Source organism: Camelus ferus, chromosome 6 (assembly GCF_009834535.1).
Source record: "Camelus ferus isolate YT-003-E chromosome 6, BCGSAC_Cfer_1.0, whole genome shotgun sequence".
Lineage (NCBI taxonomy): Eukaryota > Metazoa > Chordata > Mammalia > Artiodactyla > Camelidae > Camelus > Camelus ferus.
In genome coordinates, this window is record NC_045701.1 from 64,099,896 (window position 1) to 64,115,556 (window position 15,661).

The 15,661-nt window shown below is 32.6% G+C and overlaps 1 protein-coding gene across 9 annotated transcripts in view; it reads left to right on the forward strand.

Moving 5' to 3' along the window:
- Positions 1–15,661, forward strand: part of GPHN (gephyrin) — a 425,260-nt gene that overhangs the window by 141,523 nt on the left and 268,076 nt on the right. The gene's annotated exons all lie outside the window — the stretch shown is intronic.

A 15,661-nucleotide genomic window follows, 5' to 3' on the forward strand; every position in this document is an offset into this window, starting at 1 on the left:
TGTATATGATTTTTATAGTTTTGCTAGACAGAACAAGAGACCTGTGGTTCTATGAATGTGAAAATTTTTCTGTGGGAGAATCATTGTGTTAAAAAAAAATTTCTTGACTTTTTTCCTTTGGACTTAAACTGGAAATTATCTAACATGAGGAAGACTGAACTGGTCCAGAAGGTAATCAGTCCTGCTTTTGCTCAGTGGTTTGTGATATCAGCTGAATTTCAGGCATATTGCCAAAGGTGGTGATAGTAGAACTCTGACTCAGCATGGCATCTGGTCTGATGTGCTTTGTTAATATAATTCAAAATGTATCTGATTTCTTTTTTCCTGAGATAACCCTTGCCAATTGGTCTCAAAGCACAGTAGGATGACTGCGATAGAATATTTATACTAATTTTATAGTACTTGATGTGAAATTTATATATTCCATAATTCTGAATGTGAATTTAAATGCAGGCTTTAATAAGCAAAGAAGCAGAATTAATATCTAGGCTTCATGCCACAAGAATTATCTTCAGCCTTTGCACAGGGAGAAAAATTAGGGAAAGAATGAAGAGTAGACAGTGCTCACTGATACAAGGGACAGGTTTTTTTAAGGAAGCTATAAACTTCAGGTATCACTTCCAAGTCATATGCAAAGTTCTATTACTAATTGTGACATTGTTTCCTTTACCTCTCTAAAACGATGCTTCGCTGAATTTCAGTTTACTGTTAACTTTGTCCTTCTGTTTTCAAATCAGTACACTAAATTGTGTCTATTATCTTATTAACAGCAAGATACTTTTCCTCTGTATCTATTAAATAATTAATGTCCTTCTTAACTCAAATATAGCAGTTTTCAAACTTTAGCCTGTACTATAAGCAGAGGCCTTGCTAAAACGGATTGCTATGTCCCGCCTACAGCGTTTCTGATTCACTAAATCTGCAGTGGGTGTCCCCAGAATTTGTGCTTGTAATAAAGCCTCAGGTGATACGGTTGTTGCTGGCCCATAGACCATGCTTTTAGATTGAGGAACTGTTGCTTTAGTATCTGAAAGTGCAAATTTTTTAACAAGTTGTAAAATATTCTCTATTCATCTATGAAAAAAACATGGCACAGAAATTTTTGGAATATTATAAGACATAAGTAAAATGGTTTTCTTTTTAAAGTAATCAGAATAGAGTTGTCCTGGGAGATTGTTAGCTTCAACTGCTTGAAAAGGAAGTCATTCTAACATAGCTTATGGGTTCTAGGGGAAAATAGTCCTTTGGTCCATTTTTACATTTCTTTTAAACTGTGAGACAAATTTAAAAAGTACAATTGGAGGAAGCCATCTTCTGTAAAGGTGTGTTTGTGTTTTGTTTTGTTTGTAAGAAAATCACCTACATATGTGAAGACATTGATTTTTTTGGAGTTTGAGTGTTAAGTGTTTGAAGTAAATGACCTTGGTTTTATATATGTATTTTTTGTGTGATGGTTTGATATTTTCATAATATTATTTATTTTTATATCAGAAAAGTAGGAAAAGAGTTACCATAGAATTCATTCGTAATCAGTTGGTAAAAGTACTTTTAGTTGTGGGGAAATAATTTGTATCACAAAGTTAAGTATTTTGTGTTCTGTGGAGCTTCAAGTTAATACCAAAATACTAGGTTGAAAATTCAAACTTTTAAATTCAGACTCTGCTACTTACAACAAGGTAACCATAGACTAGTCATTAAACCACTCTGTGCCTCAGTTTCCTATACAATGAGAAAAATAAAAGTGCCTGTCTCCCAGGGTGGCTGTGAGGATTCAGTGAGAACTATTCCTGGCATTTTAGTAAGTGGTTCGTAAGGGTTAATTTACAAAGGTTAATTTTTGTTGTTGTTCTTAGTCACTGCGTAATTACCAAGTGGACCGTTTTGTAGTACTTTTTATATATAACTACCAAATGGACAAAAACAGACTTATACTAGATTTAAAATATATCTATGACATCTTCACAATCTTGTTAATTTTTTAAAATTTTGATATAGTAAGCTTCTTATTTTATCTTTCCCATCTCCATATAAATCATACTATTCTAATATCTGTTTATCCCTCCACCTTTTTTGCTACTACTGGTTGACAAGAGTCTGTGTCTTTCCATGACCTTATATGTTTCATTATATACGAAATTTAGAAGTCCTTTATTTTTAAATCAAGTTTTTCAGTTACCAGCAAACTTGAGAGGTGTTCTTATTTTATGTATGCCTATAGAAACTACCTGGCTAAAATTGTGTTAGGGTTGTTTTTAAAGAGTTTAAAATGTACATAATTATGTCTTCTCTAATACTTATTTTTGAAAACAAGTTGCTTACCTGATTGTGAATATATTGACCTTTAGTAGATTCACTTTGCTTCATATCTTATAAACACATATGGTATGATTATCTACAGTGGAAGTCCTGGAAGTCCTATGGAAGCAAAAGTCTTTGGAAAAAGAATAAACATAAAAGCAAAATATGACCACCCCAAAATAATTCTACTAATTTCTTTTATACCATTAAATAGTTTTAGTTCTTACAATGTCTAGAGTGTAACACTGGGATGTCAGCTAGGAATCCAGAAATAGAATTTTGGGCCTGTAATAATATAGTTATTTATCTTTAACTTCTTTGCTTTAAATAACTGTGCCTAAAAAGAGAAAACTATTTGTAGACCAAAGTTACCTATACACAACTTAGGTTTGCAAATATTTTCAAATAGAGTCAGAAGTTATTGACAGAAAACACAAATATTAATTAATGACAAAGGTAAAATAATATAAAACTTCTCCCTTAAGGCACTAATAATTTACAGTCAGTAATTACCAATAATTAGTTTGGTCTACAAACACAAAGGATAGTTGTTTGTGCATTGTGTGGATTGTTAAAAAAAAAATGAAGGGGGAAAATGATAAATTGCATGAATGAAATAAAGCAATATAAAGTTATTGTCACTAAGTATGAACCCTGGGGAAAATGAAAAGTTATTAAAGTTTCTTGACTTTTTTCCTTTGGACTTAAATTAAGATGTAGAGTTCTTCCCAGGTCTGTTAATGGAAAAATGAAATAGCAAGTTTGGTAACGTATATCCTGTTTACGTGTTTTGTAGGAATAAGACAATCAGAATTGATTTTCCTAAATTGTGAATTTGTTTCTATTTTTAGATCCTTTAACTTAGAATGTGGTTCATCTGATAGTCACATGCCTGCTGGCCTGCTCCTTGCCTCGAATCATGAGATACTATCAAACCTTACATATAGTATAATAATAATCCACAGTCTTCAACTTTTAAAATTTTCATATTAAAACCTTTATTTTTTAAGACTAGATTATATTTTCTCTGATCTGATAAAGGTTGGATAATTTTTTGGCATTAATGAAATACTAGTAATTATAAAATTCTATAGAACATAACTCATTGCTATACAAAGTATTATCTCTTCATGTTCCATTACCACTTAAAAATGACATATCCAGAATATTATTACATAAAGAATCTTTTATTCTTAAAAACTAGAAGTATAATTAAGTACATATAAGTGAGATGAAGTAAAAGCCCTTTAGACATAAATTCTAGGAGAGAATAAAAGATTAAGAAACAGTAAAAAAAAAAAAAAGGAACATCTGTATAATTACAAAGAAATATTTGGTAAAATATTATGGTAAATTAGAAAATATTAAACTATTTAATATTTGTAAGGTAAAAATAACTTTCAGCACTTTCAGAGTCTTAGGCTATACCAGAATAAAGGGTTATATATAATAATTATATTGATTATGTATTAAAGAATTAAATTAAAAAACCCACCATGCATCATTCACTCATTCATTCATCAAGCTTTTTATTTTTAATCCTTGATATATGTCTAATGCCATGCTCAGTGCTGGAGTTAAAGAACAAATAAAGCACAGTCCCTATCCTCAGGAGACTCAGTGTATCACTGGGGTCAGCAAACTACCACCTCTTGGCCAAATCCTGCCTGTTATCTTTTTCTGGTATGACTTGTGAACTAAGAAGGGATTTTGCATTTTTAAATGGCTGAAAGAAATCAAAAGAAAAAATAATATTTTGCGACACATGAGAGCTATTTGAAATTTAAATCTTAGTATCCATAAATGAAGTTTTATTGGAACATAGCCACATTCATTCATTTACATGTTGCCTGTGGCTGCAACAGCAGAGTTGCATACAAAACCATATAGGCTTGCAAAGACAAAAATATTTACTATCTGACCCTCTGCGGAGAGTTTGCCAGCCCCTGATCTGTTGGATGACAGTAAGTCATCTTTATTCATATTTTTTATTAACTTTTTAAATTTATTTTTACATTCTGTTCATTAGTAATTTGAAACGACATTGAGTTTCATTTCTTAAATTTTTAATTTAGGAGGAGCAAAGGAAAAACACTTTTCTGCCATAATGAAGTATATTACCCCATTATCTCAGTAGATATTATAGCATAACAAAAATAAAAGAGCCCTCATTCTAAGTAATATATTAAATTTTGAACTTTGCAAGTTGATTAAATTATTGGATTTGCTATACATTGTCTCACTCTTAAAAAAATTTCAAACTATCATTCTTAGTAATACCTCCTAACAAAAGTGTTTTGATAAAATTTGTCACTATGAAATAATCAAACACAAGGAAGAATAACTAAAACTTCAGGAAACTATAAATACAATGTAAAGGAAATTCATTAAAAGGGTCTTTATGGTTCATCTTGGAAGTGAAGAGGCATCTGATAAAAATGACCAATGCTGAAGACATAGAATACTCAAAATCTGGTACAAAGGATGAACTTCTAGGGAAAGGTTATGAATTACAGAAGGCATATTCTGTTTATAGTGTATAATAATTACATTTTTTTTTGGAACAGAGTACTCTCTAAGCCTTTCTACAAATATTTTCCACTTACAGTTTTAGGGATTTTTTAAACAATGATATCAAATCAAAGAAAAATTATTTTATAAAATTTGTTTTATAATCAGTTTGTTGAAATTTATATATTTTATAACTTTATATATGAGTGTACTATAAGTCAGCTCTCGTTTTATGTGGTCATTAACCATTTTTCTTTCTTACATTAAATGCTTCAAAAATAAGAATACAGTATAGATAAGTGGAAGAAGACATAATTGATCTGAGTTACTGATTATGTTAATGCTTTTTAGTTTGTGACTCTTGTGAAAATCAGTGAGAATTTACATTTAATAGCTCTACCTAAAAGTGAACATTGAGCATTTTACTTATTTTTTATGTATTAGATTTCATCTATTTCTTGAAAATTTGCCCATTTAATATTATTTTTTAAAAATCAGAAAAAAAATCTCCTACATTGTAACAGAAGCATAACAAAACCCCATGTTCAATAATTCTTGGTTTTGAAAGTTTGATATCATTAAATATCATTTAAATTATATAGTTGTTTTCAAGGACATATCAATATTCTCTAGAAAAATAGCAAAATATTATATACTGATATCATAGAACTCTAGGAACATGTATTTTGTAATTCCAGGATTGTTATGACTAAAGTAAAATACCTGTTATATGTGGTAAAGCTAAAAATAACCATATTGAACTAAAATTTTTTAATTGTCCTATATTAATAGGATAACTGAACAATATGAAATTAGTAAAACTCTAGAGAATACTAGAAACTCTTGTACTGGAAATACTTAAAACTAGGTTCAGTAAAATATACCATTCCTCTATGGTCAGATAAAGTTATATTTTATGCCCTTTTAAGGAGTTCTTTCTGTAATTTTTATGAAATAGTCCTGGACATGGGAACTATGTTTTCATGTCTTACCTTTGTCTAAACATGTTGGGGTGCAATATGATATACCTACATCATCAGATATAGATATCACACAACACTGTAGTGTTAGACAGACCTGAATTTTAATCTTAACTCTGCTGCTAAGTAACTATGCCTGTTCAGCCTTCTGTACTCTGATCTAGCTAATGCCTACTTCTCAAGGTGGTTTTTTCCTAGTAATTGAGATTGTAAAGATAGTCAATAATAGTTAATAACACACACATATATAGCACTTACTATATGTCAGGACCCGTTTTAAGCATGTTATTTCATTTAGCCTTCCAAACAACCATATGAGGCAAATACTATTGTTATATCTGTTTTAAAGTTGGAGAAACTGAGACACAGACCAATTAATTGACTTGCCCAAGGTTATCCAAGCTAGTAAGTGACAATAATGCATGTAGAAGGATCCAGTATAATGCCTGTCACTTTTGTAGATGCTTAGCAAATGCTTTTTTTTCCTTTACCTTTTCTTCCTCATTTAATTAATAATATTACCTATGACCTCTAATTAGATATGGCAGCCCAAATATTTCTGCTATTAATCATTGTACTCTGGTATCTATTGTTAGCTACTAACATACCTGGTGGATACGTCTGAAAAACAAACATGTTAGTCAACATTTCCCTACTACTACTTTAAGGTGTGGGCAAAGGAACAAGAGTGAAAATCTCTGTAGTCTGTATTATATGATGAATGTAGATTATTAGTGCAGTTGCATTAAGCACCTCTTGATATCCTGCCTCAGCCTGTTCATTTTGTTGCTCTGTAGTTTAAAATTTTTGAAATGTGTCTTGAAATGGCTCAGATATGTGATATTCAGGGTGGCTTTTTAGTAATAGTCCCTTTTACATCTGGGGTTTGTAATTATTTTGCATTATCCATTGTAAAGCAATAAATGTTTCAGAGCATAGGCACACTATGACCTACCAGTTTGCTAAAAACATTTGTAGTCTTTGTCCAATTTAACAAATACTTATCAAGCACCTTGGACTTTATTGAGTGAATGCTAAAATACATGTACTCCTAGAATAGTCACCTGACAAATCAAGACAGTATGAACCTAGTATCAAATGTTCAGCCTATTCATACCAAAAAGAATTATTTAAAGGGAAACATTAACTTAATACAAGTAGAATTTAAGCTAAAATTGAAGAGAAATAGGATTCAGATTAGGAGAGAAGAGGACATTACTGATGGGAGTAAGAAAGAAGGGGAAGTGTATGATCAAGCTTTATAGATAAAATTAAGAAAATCTTCCTGCCTAGAGAAGAGGATTCACTTTACATAGAAGGATGGATAAATTAGACTTATGTTATTTTTAATCTCTTTCTTAGAACAGCTAAAGTAGTACCACTAAGGAGATGAAAAACAGCAAATATTATTCAGAGATTCCTTAGGAGCCAAAATTCATGTCTACTGTCAACCAATACACACAGTAAAGTCATACCATCAAGGCTCTCTAAAAATAGACCCTTTTGAGAATTGGCACTTATTCAAATGCACATCAACATATTTTGCAGTAAGACTGTTCATTCTTTTTGAAGATTGTTTTCTATGCCCTGGTTCTTGTTTTGTTTTGTTTTGAAGATCTCATGTAATCTGCAAACCTAGTGGCTATCCACACCATTACTTTTGTATGAAATTTAAACTGCTGTGAGGCACCATGTTCCAATTTTGTTGACTTGTTGTTTGGAAATCTTTTCAATCAGTACTTCTCTTACAATCAAGAATATCAAGGAATAATGTTTTATTGTAGATTTTGTCAGTGCTGTATCTCGAGTTTAGCATTTTATTTAAAATTACTATATTATAATAGAGAAATCACAGTATCTCAGAGTTTGAGGAGAATTCAAAGGCCGTCATGTTCAAAGTCTTAACATGCCCTTTTCATCATTCCTAGCCGTTGCCTGTACATCTCAATCACTCCCTCTTCCATCTGGAAGTTCGTTGCTTGTGCAACTTGAATTATTTAGAAGTCCAAACTTGTTACCTTACCCAAGACATTCACCCTCTATTTTTTTATGCATTAAAAAGGGAAGCTTCTTAGTATAATTATCCCAGTTGAAAAGTAACAGGTTAAAAATTAGACCATTTAAATAATCAGGGCAGTAGATGACATTGTATTTAAAAATCATGTTGAAAGGCAGTAAAGAGAGAAACGTACATTGCTCCTTATGGTGGGGATTTTGGAATTTTGAGCATAAGACAAAAACAGAAATTTCGTATATGAAGAACCCATAAATAAAACTGCCTTCATTTTCCCTTAAGTATATTTCTTAATTGCATGCCTGCTCTGTGCCAGAACATGTACTGAGCTTTTGTGAGGGTCCTAATGGGGAAGAGAGATCCTATCAGTAAATGTACAATTAAGTAGAAATATACTTATTATGATCAATTCTATGTCTAATTAGAGCTCTTAGAAAAGAAGTAATTTTGCCCATATAACTGTTGATGAGGCAGCATAACATAGTGGTTAAGAACACAGACTACTTGAGTTTGAATCCTAGATTCACCTCTTACTAGTGTATGACCTAACTCAACTTGCTTTTCTCAGTTTTTTAATGCGTAAAATGGAGAGAGTAAGAGTCCTTACCTCATAGAGTAGTTACATTATGTGAGTTAATGTAAGTAAGACACTAAAAATATTTATTTGCAACATAAATATTTGCTATTATTACCTACAATCCAAATAGAAAGAGTTTTAGCTTAAAAAGTAAATAGACAATGGTTGAGTAAATATTGAAAAAAAATTTTCTCTGGGGAAAAAATCAAGCAGGATAGGACCTAAAGTATACAATAGAGTAATTGTAGAAAAAGAAACAGAGATGACACACTAAATGTTAATTTTTACCTTGAATTTATCAGAGTAATAAAATCTTGAAATAAAATTCCAACTCACTCTTACAAGCCTACTCTTATAAAATGAACAGAGGCTGGCATACTAGAATAGTTTTGCAAGATATATGCTAAAATATTGACAATAAAATATCATTAAATATTTTGCAAATAGAAAATGCTAAAAACATATTTATCTAGAAATGCAGTTTCAGAAATGAAGATTGCAGAATGTCCCTTTCTTCATTATTCTTGAAATCAGGAATATGAATTCATCCCTCTGTATTAGATCTCCATCTATAAAATGGGCTTATATCTGCTTTTCACACAAGATGTAATACAACGAAAACAAATGGATTTATATCTGTCAAGTCCTCTGAGCTTCTTAGAATGATATTACTGAATTAGAACAGAATATTTGTAGCTTTATGTTATTGCTGGACATAAAAGGAAACTGATAGGGAGTAAGAAAGTGGAATCAGGTAACAAAATAAACTGGAATTCTTCTAATAATTTAGTAGAATTATTTCCTCATATTAGAACTCATTAGAACAGGAGCACAGCTGCTATTAAAGAATGGTAGATAAATATCCAATGAAGGGAGTAACCATTTCAGATAATCATAATTGCAGACACACAACTGAGAACTTAACAGGTAGAATCCAAGTTCCTTCAAAAGATGCTGAGAAGAAAGAAGCAGTAAAGTTGTTGGAATTGTGGAGTTTGAAAATAAACTGTTGTCACTTTCACTAAGAGAGAAAGGCCAAATTTCAAATGCAGAAGCAGTTGATTGTGCTGGAATTACCCATTGATAATAGGGAATATACTCCATGAAGACTGAAGATAGCATTATAGTGATGGATGTCATTGGGATAATTTAAGTGTTTTTCCCTCACCTTCTTCACCTCTCTCATAAGTTTGACTGCAGCATATGATATATTATCTTTGTATGTAATAATCCTGAGGGTGAAATTTATATGAAGAGAAGATAAGTCAGTTTTGATTAGGAGGTAATTTTGAATAGGGTTTTACAAATTTTTTAAAATACTTATTTGTAAAATGTAGGCATTTGAAACAATGACAAAATAATTTAGTTTTGAATATTGTGTAAATGTAATAGAGTTTTATTATAATTTTTCTCATGCTTGCAATGATTCAAGATTACACTGTATGGGAGACCCTCATTATAATAGAGTACTCTGGTATAACCCCATTGATGAGGTTCAAAAGAGACTCACATCATGCCAGTTTCCAACTGTTGTTAAACCTGTTATTTAGAGATTTGGCTAATTATGTGATACATTGATATGCATTGTATTTGTGGACCCTGTTTACTTCCCTTTCTCATTTACTACCATTTTGGCACTTTAAAGATTTGCCTGTACTATATCCTGTCCCTTAAGATGGGACTGCTCTGTGGCATGGATAGATGAATGAATATCACCGTCAATATTAAATAATAATTGGAGGGATGAGAGGTCTGCTTTTATGTAATATTGAAAGCCAATCTTACTGTAAATGCACCTTCCTTCATAGCTGTGTCTTGTGCTATAGTATTAATAATAATGCTCTAGTTTACCTTTGCTCAAACTTTAGTTACTACTCTTTGCCTTCTAAATATAAAATACCTTAGGATAGGGGTCAGCTAACTTATTCTCTAGACATAGTAAATATTTAGAGATAGTAAATATTTTAGGCTTTGTGGGGTATATAGTCTTTGTCATAACTACTCAACTCTGCCAGCTCTATAGCACAGGAGTTGCCATAAGATGATAGAAATGAATAGGCCTTGCTGTGCCCCAATAAAACTTTATTTATGGACACTAAAATTGGATTGCTCATAATATTCATGTCATGAAATATTTATTTTTCTTTTGATTTTTCCCAATTATTTAAAAATGTGAAGATTACCCTTAGATTTCAGACCACGCAAAAAAACAGGCAGCAGGCAGGATTTGTCCATTTGGCTGTGGTTTTCCAACCCCTGTTTTAGAACATTCCTACCCCATAGTGTACTAGCATCTGCTCTGTTAATCAAAAGCTCATATTATGTGAGCTTTTCAGAAGAGTGCTCTGAGAATTTAAGACAGAGAAAGGAGTTGCCCCACAAGAAATGAACACTTCATAGACACAAATATGTCCTGAGTGCCTCCTGTGTTTATACCAGGCACTGTTCAAGATCTTAGGGATACAGCAATGAACAAAGAAGCCAAAAGTCTGTACCTTTATGAAATGTACATTTTAAATGGATGTCACGAATATAAGTAAACTAGTAAAATGTATAGTATTAGAGAGAGTGATAAGTACAAGGGATAAGAGTAAACCAGGGAAGATGGATAGGTAGTTCAGGCAGGAAAAGAGGGTTGTAATTTGAAGTAAGGCTATTAAGGAAGGCATCATTAATATGGTGACAACTGAGCAAAGATCTTAAGGAGGAGAGAGAGCAAGCCATGGATCTTGTAGAACCTGTGTGTCACCTTGAGTATAATGGAGAATCTTGAGCAGAGGTTTGACATTATCTGACTTATATTTTAACAGGGAAACCATTTAGGAGGCTGTTGAAAATAATCCAGATGGAAAATGATAGTGACTCAGACCAATGATAGAGGTGGAGGTACTGAAAAGTACATTATTGTTATATATTAAAGGTAGAGGTTATAAGTGAAATAAGAGAAAGAGGAGTTAAGTATAAGACCCAAGATTTTGACTTGGGCAATTTTAAGAATGGAGTTGCCATTCACCTGGGAAGAGTAGGTTTGAGAAGGAAGATCAAGAGTTTTACTTTGGGCATGGAGATGTCAACTACCTTTGATATATCTAAGTAGAGATGTTAAGTTGTCAGTCAGATATGTGCATCTGGACTTTAGAGGAGAAGTCTGAGCTAGAGATACTATTTTTTAGAGTCATCAACATCTTAATGAATTAAAATTAAAACACCAGCATATTTACTAGTATTATTATTTATTGGTATTACTGCCCCTGCTTCCTTTCTCATCCACTTTCAAATAGATAGGTAGTTTCTAATAACCTGTCCCCTCTGCTCACTCACAAACGGTGGAAGGGATCCCATTGAGCAGGAATCTGACCTACACAGGAAGTACCATTAGTTTGACCATTTTCAAATTTTGCCATGGTGTAAACATGGGAGTGAATTTTCCCAAGTACCTCCTTGCTGGAAACTGTTTGCACTGGAGGTAAGTGTGAAAGGGGAGATTGTGGGGAATGATGGTGTGAGGGCTTCCTAAACCTTTCCCAAACCTCAGAAATGGCTTGATTCTGAGGAAGGGAGAAGGTTCAGGCTGGTTCTTATTTCCCTGAACCAGTTCATACAGCCCTAAGTTTGACCTGCTTTCCTCAAACTGGGAGTCAGAAATCCCTTTTCTCTTCTGTTTTTCTGCTGCAGAAATTCCCAACATTCCCATTTTGTGGGCTCCAGAAAGGGGTAAGCGAAGACGTCAATCCCAGCCAATCATTTCCAGATTAATAATTTTTAGTGTTTTGGTTTCTTTTATCATCATGAAAAGTGCTTGGACCCATTTTTCCCATTTGTTTAATTTCCTTGTGGATTGTTATGTATCTATGTTCTAGGGTCATTCTGTATCCCCGGGCAATAGAGTTCAGATCCATCTGCTATCTCCATTTGTGTGCCATTTCTCTTGTGGATTCTCATGTGCAGTTTACTGATGACCATTTCCTTGATGGAAGACACCCCATTCAGGATACTGCTTCACTCTTAATTTCATGTGTTTCTGAATGGTGTATTGTTCCCCTGCTGACAGCTTTTCACTACCCTACCCAACTGCTTCTGACGATCTGTCATCACTTGTTTGCTGTTCTGTCTTCCTGCTTTGACTGCTTTTGATTTTTTTCTCTACTTTTTGCCCCACTTCACTTATCTGCTGAATGATTTGCATTCTTCACCCAGTGGTGCTTTGATCATCAGCAAATGGCCTGGTACTGCCATACCCATCTGCTATTTTAGCGTTTTAGACTGCCCAGCATTGTCTCTCTGTTCTCCTACCATTCTCCTATACCATGGCCTTCAAAGTGCTATGCCATCTGCCTGATCTTGCCCTACCCAACGTATGCCTGTAATATTATAAGTAGGTTAAGATTGTTTAGCACTTCTGCTGCCTATCTCCACTTGCCTTGTGCCTCTAAGTTGGACTGCTGACTGAATTTGCTTGACTACTGTTCTCTACCTGTTTGCTGCACATGGCTGCCCGATTGATTAACTTTGGACATTGCATTCATCTACTATGTACTCGGTCTTGCAACTTGCTGATTGGTCCATATTGCCTCCTTTATACTTCTCTGCATCTGATAAATCACTAGCGTTGTTCCTCTGTTGTCTTGTAACCCTGATCAGATTTTATTTCCAAGAAAACTGTTGCCTACATATTGTCCAAACATACCTTAGAAATAGGAAAATGCTTCACTATTTAAGCCCAGTCCAATTTACTCCTAAATTGACTTTTAAACTTACTATCACCATCCTTTCTGCTTTTTAATACAACTCGACATTCTTCCCTCTATTTAGGAATAGATTTTTTTCTAAATCATTTATCATATTTGCTTCAGTTGCCTTTTCACATCATATATTATGTACTTTTGTTCCTTGCGTATGGGATCTTTCAGTAATTTTCCACATACTAAATTTATTTCCTTATTTATTTTCCCTGATTTTTCCAGGGCTTCATGAAGACAAATTACTCCTATTAATTTTATCCTTTTTAGTAAGACTAGATGGATTTTTTGAAACTTTAAAGTATCATCTCTAAAAATAATAAATTTAGTTATCTTACAGTTCTTTGCAGTTAAGATTAAAGTAACTTTTCACTCTGCTCCATTTTTTCTTTGAGAATATCATTTCTCAGTCACCCCATAATTTATATAGTATCATTTAGAAATCCTTTTGATATATTGATCTTTCCCTGCTTTTAGACTATCTTTTCTTGTGTGTGGGTAAACTTTTAAAATTGACATTATTTACTAAGTACTTGGCATCTAGAAAGAACTTGGAATAAAAATTATCTGCACTATGAAACTTATTGTCTTATTCACTTATATTTAAGTGAAACAGAAAATCAAACAAGAAGTGGAGAAGAATGTTGGTGAAATTTTCAAATAATTTCAAGAGTCTAAGGAGATTTGAACTGGGGTGTGTATGCATGCATGCAAGCGTGTATGTGTAGACTTACAATATTGTATGTATGCATGTATCCACAATGTCATTGTGCTTGAAGTATGAAAAATGCTGAGTATCCATATTAAATTTTATTTTATTTTTACTAAAAATGAAAGGGAAAAGGAAAAGCCAAAACGAGAGTAATAAATTTAGGGAATACAGAAAAAAGGTATAGATAGGTTTTTCTTCTTCTTTTCCTTTACTAATAGAGATAAAATTGATGTGAAGAGAACAGATACTCTAGGAAAGTCAAGAAAGTTATTTCAGTAGGTTTTTATTTTTTTATTGTGATAAAATACACATAACAAAATTTATTGTTTTAATCATTTTAAAATGTACAGTTCAGGGGCATTAAGTACATAAACAGTTTTGTGTAGCCATCACCTCTGTTTCTAGAGCTTTTTCACAATCTCAAAAAGAAACTCTACTCATTAAGCAGTAACTTTCCATTCCCCCCTCCATCAGGCCCTGGTAACCTCTACTTTACATTCTGTCTCTGAATTTGCCTATTCTGGGTACCTCATATAAGGGGAATCATACAATTTTTGTCCTTCTATGTATGACTTGTTTCGCTTAATATAATATTTTCATGGTTTATTCGTGTTGTAGCATATATAAGAATTTCATTCCTTTTTAAGACTAATATTCCATTTTACGGTATATAGAAAAATTTGTTTATCCATTCATCTGTTGATGAGTGCTTGAATCGTTTCCATCTTTTGGCTCTTACATTAATAGCTGCTATGGACATTAGTGCGCATGGCTGTTTTTCTTTCCATTCTTTTGGGTCTTTACCTAGAAGAGGACTCAGTAGCTTTTAATACTTTTATCTAAAAGGAAATTAAATTAGTAACAAAGACATCAGGAAAACCACATAATTAACATGAAAGTGGGTATGTCCAAAATACTGTATTAGAAGAAATTATAAATTTTTAGAAAGACTATAAAAGGCCAACTGAGGTTTTGGAAACCCTATATTCTAAGAATAAAAGGGAGAATAAATTTTAAATAACACAGATGTTAGATGTTTGAAGGGCAGAAAAATGATTCTGGAGAAGGTTGAATTTAAAAAATATGCCAACTTTAGAAAGAATGATGACATGTCTTTGAAATGGAATAATGCAGACTTTTACAGAAAAGAAGAGGTAGGCGTTTGAAAGGCAAGGTTTAAATGAAGTTAATGGAACTGAGATGAGGCAACCAGGCTGTGTTTAGAGGAATCAGTAATGAGAATAGGAACTCATTTCAATTCAGTGGTCCTCAATCCTGGATACCCAGCTTTCTACCTAAATTGCACTCTGTACCATAGTGTCCTAGACTTTACAAGAGTTACAGAAGTTGCAAAGAGTTGGTCCTTGTCTTCAAGCAGTTTAAAACTAGAGTGGTTAAATATTCAATAATAATGGGTTAAGGAAATAAGACTTTTAACCCTTTAGGATGTTTTCACTTGTTAACTCAATGATTTTTTTGGTGATTTTACATACTCTGTTCAGCCTTTCTTAGCCAGGGTTCCTCATCTAAACTATCAAACAGAAAATTATTTGAGTGACTATCTTCTAGTTCTCCCAAGTGTAATACATAAATTAGTACTATTGTGTATGCATAGGAGAGAAGTTAATTCATTACATCCAATAATGCTCTCAGAAACTACTGAAAAAGCATTGCTCTGAGCCTTATAGTCTATTAGATGTATAGATGTGTAGAGAGAAAGATAAAGCCTTGCTCTCATGGAGCTTAAATTTCAACAGAGGAAAAAAGACATTTAGCAAAATATATTTCTAATATCCATAAAGTTTTGTTATTTTCTTTTAATTCTTCAAG